At 39.8% G+C, this 10253-nt stretch overlaps 1 pseudogene; it reads right to left on the bottom strand.

The window, feature by feature from the left end:
- Positions 1-3335: 3335 nt before the first annotated feature.
- On the bottom strand, positions 3336-4263 carry LOC109827187 (annotated as a pseudogene).
- Between the last annotated feature and the right edge of the window lie 5990 nt (positions 4264-10253).

The following is a 10253-nucleotide window of genomic DNA, read 5'->3' as shown; positions in this document are numbered from 1 at the left end:
TGAACGTGGGTACTTGAATCACCCACGTGGGTGGCCCCCACTCACAATTCTCCACCTTGGTGAAGTTTCTTCCAAAACTGAGCTGACACCAAAGCATCCAAATGTCCCACTTGTTGTGTCCAGTACGCCGTGAAACAATTCACGACAATGGACTCAATCCATAACAAGTCAAGAACCCAAATGAGAGTGCAAACACTCTCCAAATGTCGGTATCAACTCACCAAATCGGTCTCATCCCCATCAAAATTAACAAATCCATCTGGCTGCATCGTAAAGACTGCCTACGTATCCTCTTGCCCAAGGAATCAAGCCTCACGTAGTTCACCCAAATGGTCGCGAACGACCTCAATCCAATAGAAGAGTTCGCAACCCTTCTCCAATATTATCAACTCTGTGACTGATAGCACCTCTAATGGTCTCAAACACCTCCACCTGAGGTGAACCAATGGCCATATCAAAAACATGTCTATCAGCTGCACTCGAATCAAAACCCAACTCATCATCTGTAACCAAAACCAAATGATCTCCAAACTGTGTCACCTCAGCTGGAATCCCAACCAATGTAGAATGACCTGGAGTATGTGGGAAACCCCCCACCCAATGTGGATTAACATCAATCTCCACCCGCTGTGATACATCTAAGGTCTGTCCAAAACTCTCCACCTGCTGAGAGTCAATTAGCTCCCTCATCGAAGTCTCAACCAAAGTGACACTACCAGACCTATCTTCCAATGGAGTTTTACCTCCAATCACAGCAGCTGACAACTCTTTAATAGGATGACTCAAATATGTCGAAGCCTCAGTCCATAAACTCTTCTGCAAACCATTACTCGACCACAAACACCGATCCTCCTCCAGCAAGGCACGGTTCTCCAAATTTACCATCCTATCTGGTTGCCCCAAGATTTCCTCTCCAACAAAGTGTCTCGAAATGCCGTGAGCTCGGCTCCAATACAGAAACAGGTCCATCTTGTACCTCCCATCAAAATTAGAATGAAGTACCTTCATCTTTCTGTTCATCTTACACTTCTTCAAACTGTTAGAGACTACTAGGACTTTATTCATAAGGGATTTGGTTGTAACCCAAACACGCCTAGAACAGCTACCAACTAAGGAAACAAAACTTTTATTACCTCCCAATGATGCTCCCTTGGGAGGCCCCCAAACATCCACATGAACACCTCCAGAACAACAATTAGCACGGTGAATAGAGGTACCAAACTTCACATCGGTATTCTTGCTCACATCAACATGTTCACTGGACTTCAAACTGCAGGTCTTCGCACTCTCTTTCAATCTATGCGAGGAATCAATACTGGAATGACCAAGCCCCAAATGCCGTAGCCTAGTCGAATCAATAGAAGTCGCCAGTTCTTCACCTGCCACTATACCTCCAGTCAAGTAATACGGGTTATTCCTTCTGACGCCCTTCATCACAATCCAAGAGTCTTCCACAATCTTAAGAACCATGTCCTCAATTCGAACATTCAGACCCTCTCCAACCAAAGCTCCAATCGAGATCAAGTTCTTCCTCAAAGAAGGAACATATCTCACATCATTTAACTCCCTAACAATCCCGTTAAATATTTTGATGCGAATTCTTCCTATCCCAAGGATCTGACATGCACGGTTATCAGCCATGTACACCACATCACTATCCAGCTTCTCAAAACTGGAGAACCATTCCCTTCTAGGACACACATGATAGGTTCCACCACTATCCAACATCCACTCGGATTCCTCCGAATAGCTATATGTAGGACTGATAGAAAACGAATAAATAGAAGAGTCAGAAATATTACCATCCGATACGATGTTTGCTTCTGATGATGGTTGCTTCCCTTTTCCCTTCTGCTTATTCTTCATCCATTCGTCGAGCTTTGGGCAGTCTTTCTTCTAATGACCAGTCTCCTTGCACCAAGCACACTGATCTTTTCCTACTCTAGACTGTGACTTCCAATTCTTTCGGTTTGGACCCTTCCCTCTTGCGACCAACGCCTCCGCTACCGGCTCAACTGTCGAAGTCTCCTTATCCTTCTTTCGAAGCTGATAATTCACAAGTACAACAATGACCTCACTATACGAAAGAGATGCATTCCCATTAATCAGAGTAAGGATCGTATTCCTCATCGGGAAAGGAACTCAACAACAGCAACGCCTTGTCCTCATCTTCAATCATAACATCCACATTCGCCAAATCCGCAAGAAGCTTCGTGTAGTGATTCATGTAATCTCTAATTGAGATTCCATTCTTCAACTGGAAACGATAAAGTCTCATCTTCAAATGCAAGCGATTCTCAACACTCTTTGTCAGATACTTGCTTTCGAGAATCTCCCAAATCTTCTTCGTAGAAGTCTCATTCATCACATCATAGTTTAGATATTGAGTCAAACAAGATCTAATCATACCACACGCCGTTTGATTCATCTTCTTTCAAACCTTCTCTTCAATCTCATCTAGCTTGCCATCTAACTCCAAGGTATCCTTCAAATTCTGCGCGTTCAGCGCATCCAAAACCTCGCATCTCCATAATCCAAAATTATTTATGCCATTAAACTTCTCCACATCTATCTTCATAGAGTGGATATTCAAACTCTGAATGGTCTTCGCGCCAGAAGCACCGCCCTCGACACCCGAAACACCTTCTTTCCCCGACATCTTTCTCAACACACCAACGAACGAAGAATAATCCAAAACTAAAAAGATAAAGTCTGTACCAAAAGATCTCACCTTTATCACCAAACGAAGCCCTAGACGAGCCTCCAAATTGATCTACTCCTCCAACCAAACCCTAGATCTGGAATCTGGGCTCTGATACCACTTGTTGTGCGCAGCGAAAATTTTGGCAGAGTTTCTGGTGCACAATAAGAGAGAAAGATCGATAAGAATTCTTGTTTCTCAAAGGGAACAAGAATCTGAAAGCCTAATATCCCATCAAAGTGGGATATTTGCTCTTCCTCTCGTCAGCTCTAGGACTGCGCGTCGAGGGATCCTAAAAACTATTACAATGGCCACAAACTCAAACAAACCAATTTTACGTGGTTCGGCAAACTGCCTACGTCCACGGGGCAAGGAGAGGGAGATCTACTATTAAAGAGAAAAAGAATACAATGGGTTTACAACTCTCACAATCTAAACCCTCAAATAGGCTCCTTGCTTTTCTTCACAAGAAAAGGTCAGCCTTCAAAAACCTTCACGAAACCCTAGAAGGGTTTTTATAAGGCTCTGATGCAACTTCGGGTGGGCCATCAAGCATGCGGAAACGAAACGCGGAAACGAAACCGCGTTGCTGAACGTGGGTACTTGAATCGCCCACGTGGTGACCCCCACTCACAGAAACTATCCCAAAATATGTAACTTGACGGATTTTCACAAGTTCCTGAGAGTTTGTTGCACAACATTGCGCCCTCAACATTTCCAAAACCGCAACATCCATTCGATGATTCCTCGAAACCTACAAGAATTTTCAAAGATAAAAACCTGCAAAAATCTTCAAAGATGAAAAATTTCGGAACAACTTTTCTATTTCGATCTAGTCGAATGAAATTTTTCCATACCGTATTTTTTAGGATGCTCAATGATATCAAGCAAGGGTGTGCAGATATCAACGTAGACTAGCTTTACTCCTTGGTTGCTTGAAGAAAGTCTCTGCAGTTCTCTTGATATCCTCGAGTTACATAATCTTGCTAGTTTGTTATAATCATGTGCACAATCCCTCTTGCTGCCTCCACCTACAGTTCTTTGAAATGGCAAGCATCCTGTTGGTGGAAACCCCCAAACTAATATCTTTCTAGCTCCAAGGTTGATCAGTTCCTTGAACACAAAAAGAAGGATATCAGCAAATGCGTCAAAAGAGTGAGAATCATGAACATTGAGGTTATTTTTTGCATGATTGATTTTCAACGGATACAAAGTTCACAACCTTGTGAATGACCAGTAGTAATAGAAAATAACTGCGAGCTATAGTCTCTCGGTTTACAAGTACATATTGGAACACATAAACTCGATCGGCATCAAAAGCCAGGTAAATCTTTTGTACCTTGGTAAAATTTGAAGAAGCCCTCGTAAGAAAATCTGCATAACGAGGGGGGCTGAATTCGGGCATTCTTACAGGAGTCGTGAAATAGATAACCACGTCGTTGCTCCCTGCACACACGACGATCGAAGAGACTATCCACGACGATGCTTGCAGCCTTCTTCTCTCCCACCATGCTCTTTAGCTTCTCCCTGTATTCCTTTAATTCCTCTATTTGCTTTGGCATGGATGTGATCATCTGGGATGAGGAAGTCGAACGAAAAAGTTCTTCATAAAGGAAAAAATAAATAAATAGGTTAACTTTTCGTAAAATTACTCTAAATTATTAGGTGTTTTGTATGAGAAATCGATCATAAGCTATTTTTGTTGGGGTAAAAAAGCGCAACATTTTTTCAGTAAGGCATCATGACCGGCAAATGCTAGTATGAGTTGACTCATGAAATGCACACCTGACATATTTTCGGTATTCTAGCGCCATTAGCATTTTATTGCTAATACGTCGCAATTTTCTGAAAATCTGAAAGTCTATGATATTTTCTTCTCACAAAAATAATTTATGATGTTTTTGTAGGAACACTGTTGAAAGAGTAATATGTTTAGGGGCTTATGTGTAAGTTGTAGGGGCCTATATAAGCCCATCTTATCTCATGAATAATATTAGGGTTTCCTCTCTATTTCCAATATGGTATCAGAGCCAAGCCGCCACCTTCCCTAACCCTAATCCTAACCCTAGCTGACACCACACCCATAGCCGTCCACCTCCGCTGCCTAACCCCGTTCACCTCCACGCCTGTTTCTCCACGACAGCCACCAACCCGCTAACCCCAGCCACCGACGACCAGCAACCTCGAATCCCCGCTGCACCCTACCCCGCTGTCGAACCCAAACCCCGCTGCCTGCACCCCAACCGAACCCCCCCCCCCCTCCTGCTCCAGATCCTACCCATTGGTAGCTCTCTCAACCTCCATTTGCCTAACTTTTTTTAAAGGATCAAAATCCTCTTGAGGCTCAAGAACAATGGCACATTTAGAGGCAAACTTTTGCAATTGATTATTAGAGCAATTATCAAACAAAATAGGAACAAAAGAAGAACCCAATGAAGAAATTTTATCACCTGGACCACTGGTAGAACCTCCATCATAGTTCTTAGCAATCCTTGATGTAGCTCTGGCCAATGCTGTCATGGGTTCAAGATCAACAAATCTGGAACATCTTCTAACAAAAGATACTTTAGGAAGTGAGTCCTCAGGGGGCAGAGAATTCAAAGGTTGAATCATGGGGATTTCATCTTCTTTCTCTGCATTATCTTCAAAAGATTCTGGAAGAAGGGAAATAGGCCAATTAATTATGTCATGATCTTCATTTAAAATGAGAGCTTTGCCTTTATCTTCAACAATTTTTTCCTCCCCATCAACCCCAGTGAATTCCTCTTTAAAAACACCATCCTGATTCTCAAAATTGTGTGTAAAATCCTCAGAACTGTTCTCTTGTTCACAAAAATCTGCATCTAAAAACATCAATTCTTCCTTATCTGGGAGTTGCTCTTCACCACCTAAATCATCATGCTTATGAGTAAAAACATCAAATCTATTCTCTTGTTGATAAGAATCTACATTCACAGCCAGCACTTCTGCTTTTTCTGTATTTTGCTCTTCATCACCCAATTGAGTCTTATTAGTTACCCAAGGTTCCCAAATAGTTTTTTGTTTTTGATAGAAATTCTTAGCATCTGTCCAGAGCCTGGCAGCAGGAGAACCCCATGGAGAATCTCTCAAATCTTGTCTAACAGTCCAGGATGTATTAGTAGACTCAATATGAGAAGAAGAGCCAGATCCACTGTTATTTCTTCCCTTAAACCATTTGTCATTATATGAGCTCTGAAAAGTGTCTTCCACTTGGTCCACCTTTTGTTTTTTCTTATCACCTTCACTAAAATCACCAATGACAGACATAATAGCTATGTCCACATTATATTGATTTTTTCCCACAAATATTTTTAGCATTTTAGGAATGTCTATATACTCCAAGCATTTCACCAATATAACTGCATCAACAAACTCTGTACAAGCACTTGTAAGAGAGTCAAGTTCCACTAGATCTGCAAAAGGTTTGACCATTAACTCAAAAGATTCCTTATTCCACAAATGTGGAGGAACATTCTTCAATTTAATCCAGACACAGGAGTTTCTTTTTTCCACAACATTTCCTTCCCATGCACTCCACCTCCTGAATTTAATCTTGCATGATCTAAGAGCAATAATTCCCATCTTAATTAGATCTTCCATTTGTTTCCACGGTTGAATTTTCACTAGAACTTCACCATTAGTGAACAATCTAACATCCCAATGTTTATTCAGAGGAAAGAAAGCTCTAAGATCCAGTTCCAATCTTTCTAAAGAAACATTACCACCCTCAACAAATGAAACTATAGCAAAGTTTCTAAACTTTTGAAAGCCAGAATTTACCTCCCCCTCGAAATTGATGACAGCTGCAGAAAAGCGAGGGCGTTCACCAGAGACTTTAAGCTCTGCTTCCAAATCTCCAAAGTCTCTAGGACCTTGATCTTGAAAGTTTAAACAAGATTCTTGCAATTTTTCCTCATCAACAGCAGAAAGAGGTCTTTTCCCTTTATTATGAGGAGGATTATCCGAAGGTCGTTCGATATTTCTTGAAGAAGAAAAGGAGGTTGTCGCTCTCTTCCATTGCCAAGGATTTGAACGTTCAGATCTCCCAGGAAGACCACCCAAGCGTCCACCACTTCCTCTTCCACCAAAAGAATTCCGACCTCCAAAATTACGACCTCGACCTTCAACATTCTGACCACGACCACCACGACCACCATAACCGCGCCCTCTATTCTCAGATCCGTGATTCATCATACCAGATCTACAATTTCTCGCCTCATGACCCAATTCTTGGCATCTGAAACAGATCACAGGATCTCTGCAGTCCTTCGCCATGTGATTTGAACCTCCACAACGAAAACACAATCGATTTCGACGAATAAAATCTGGAGAGAAAAAACGAGGACGAGAAGCAATGGGGAAGACAAAGTCAATGATTTGTTGAAGTGGGGTATTATTTTTCTTTCTCTTTCTGATATTACTTTTCTTTCTCTTTCCGAAATTGATAGTGGGGTATTATTTTTCTTTCTCTTTCTGATATTACTTTTCTTTCTCTTTCCGAAATTGATATTTGGGGGTAGTTCCACGAACACTGAAATTTGGAGGGTAGTTTTGCAAATATACATGATTTAAGGGTTATTCATACAAAAAACCCTTTTTTATTAGAAAATCTACCTTGAACTATTGGAAATTGTTGATCACGGCATTAAATCTTGGATAAAAGGTCAAAATCGTCCCAACTTACAAAGTATAGGCATGTAAAGTACATAAGGGTAACATTGACATGTCATGGTTGAAGCAGATGACAACTTACCTAAGTGCTGTCTAACATGATAGTTCATGGTAGCTTTCTCTAATAAAAAAGGTTTATGGACAAAATCAAAGTTCATGGTAGTTTGTGAAATTTACATCCCGCCACCCCAACCCAAAAAGAAAAAAGAAAAGAGAAAAAGGAAAAAAAGAAGAAGAAGAAATCTTGCTCGTGTAGATGCTAGCATGAACTAAAAATAGCAGAGAGATTGACCACAGAGAACTTTGAAGACATAAAAGAAATCAAATATCCCACACTTCGACCATGATATGAACAGATGAACTACAGTTGGTCTGAACTAGAACTGAACTTAAATGATTAAATCATCCAAGAAACTGAGAATGCAGCAAGAAATAGTAGGCAATATCATTTCCAATTATATATCTATGTTTGGTGGTGTATTCCAACATTTTGAACAGTTCGAAATAATTAATTATCGAAAAAAATCTTAGAATTTGTAATCTCATGGTTCCGACCCCAAAATATAGAAAAACAAAACTAGGAAAAGAGAGAGAGAGAGAAAGAGAGAGAGGAGGGAATGTTGAGGTGGCATTAATGTGGAAGCTTTCTAACCAATTCCTCTCCAAAAGTTAGGATTTGCCAAATCCTAAGAATTGGCTGCTTTTTGCATTTTGTAGGAACTTTTTTTTCTTAACAATTAAAGTATATGAAATCCTATTATGCCAAAAGTGCCACTTTTTGTTCCTAAAATTGCTTTTCCACTACAAATCCTAGAATTTTTAGTGAATCAAATAGGCCCTAAGTGAAGTGATAAATAGAGATGCATTGTTTGTATTTGGGCATTCTTGAGAGAATCAAAAGATTAAATTCATCATTGAAAGCAAGAGCATAATAGCTATACATTCAGATTCTCTCTTCTGCCCAAAAGCATTGGAATGTCCACTTTCTCAATAACTAGTGTATTATTTAGCAGATGGCCTGGTTCATTCCAAATTTAACACTTACCATAATCCCCCTAATTTGAACTCGTCCCTCATTTTCACTCATAATGGATCACAATCCACACTAAATAAGTGATCAAGGAAGTGGACTCTCCAGTGCTTTTCTGGCAATAAAGAGGATCCGACTCCTACGAAATTAGGACTTATTCTCTTAACTGAAAATTTTTACCTTGATCAGTGCCAATCTTTCACAAGTATGTTGCTTGAAGAGGCGTTTCATGTCCTTCACCACCTCAAACTCAGGATCAGAGGGGTCGTTCACCCAACGGAACTCAAACTCCCTCCCGGGTATTGAAGGTCTATCATGAAAGGATGACCATCCATAAGAGCGATAACTACTCCCGCCTGCTTCGGATCCTTCATCTCCACCAAAGCACACTGGGGGATGGGGTATGGTATAGTGTAGTTTGGGATAAACTCTACACTCACAACATCGCCAAATTGGTTGAGTGCTTTTGTGATGACAGCTGATGTTACTGTTGGCGAAAGGTTGTTGAGGAACACTGTCCTCTGGACCTTCTCTTCGAACTCAGCATATGCCTTTCTTGCTACCTCATCTAATCTTGATTTGAACTTGATAGTTTCCATGTGTTCCTTCAACTTCACAAATTAGAGAAAAGGGTTATAATTTATCGTATAGCATGTTTAATACGACAAAACTTACATACATCAATCCCAAGTCTTAGATCTCAATACCCCCTGAACATACGATACACACCCACCAAATGGCAAGTACAAGATCATTTGTAGGATTAAATTGCTCACCCTTGTGTTAAGGAGGTTCAAGGCATATCTATATCATACTAGGATGAGTACAGTTGCTATATGAATTTGCGACACAGTTTCTGAAAGTACATATACACCTTACACAGTTGAAATGAATGAAAGAAAAAGACTTGACTTCTACATGTCATTGTACTTGCCATGTGGATTAATCGAAACAGATGATTAGCAAAAAAATGAAACAGGTTGAAAGTAATCGGATAGAAAACACCCTCGTATGACTCTACTGATATTATGAGAATTTGTGGTAATAACAAGTAGATGTCACTTGTTAGTGGATGATTAGCGAAAATGCATTTGTATCAAGGTGAAGATTGTATTCTATTTTAACTAAATTATCAAGACGTGTCCTATTTTGAATTAGAAAGAAACTGATGATTTATTTGTTTCTTAAAATTTTAAGTTTTTACCCGATCATTTTGTGCTTTCCAGAGATTTTCTATAACAAAGACAGAGGATGTTTTATGACCAAGTAAACCATCTCAAAGCAATTTTTTTAGCAAGATACCCACAAACTACGTGCTACCAACACACCCACCAATAGGATTAAGTGACACATCTTAAAGAACGATAACCTATAAAGTTATCAAGTCAAAAAAATTATTTATAAAGTACATAAGAAATAACATATAAATTTCTTTCAGAGCCCACAACTGCCAATCAAGCATAATTTAGCCAAACTCTCCAAGAACTTGGCATTGTAATTAAGCACAGGATCTATTAATGTTGAATTTCGATGAAGCTCTTGTTGTTTTGGAACTTGTAAAGTTTATACAGAGGAACTCTTACTGTGAGAATCATCTCAAAGCAACCTAGTAGCAACACACCCATAAACTAGATATTACGTAGAAGTAGCAGAAAAGAAAAACTCTAAAAAATATAACATTAAAAGGAAATGGAAAATGGGGACATCATTTCATATTCGAGAATGTGACCAATCCCAATCTTTTGACACATGAAAGATCACAGTATTAAAAGGTGAAATAAATATATTCACACGATTTAGAAGATTTAATAACTACTCACCAACCATGAC

This window comes from Asparagus officinalis, unplaced genomic scaffold, assembly GCF_001876935.1.
Source record: "Asparagus officinalis unplaced genomic scaffold, Aspof.V1 AsparagusV1_Un82, whole genome shotgun sequence".
Lineage (NCBI taxonomy): Eukaryota > Viridiplantae > Streptophyta > Magnoliopsida > Asparagales > Asparagaceae > Asparagus > Asparagus officinalis.
Note: the sequence above shows the minus strand (reverse complement) of the source record. Positions and strands in the feature narration are given on the sequence as shown.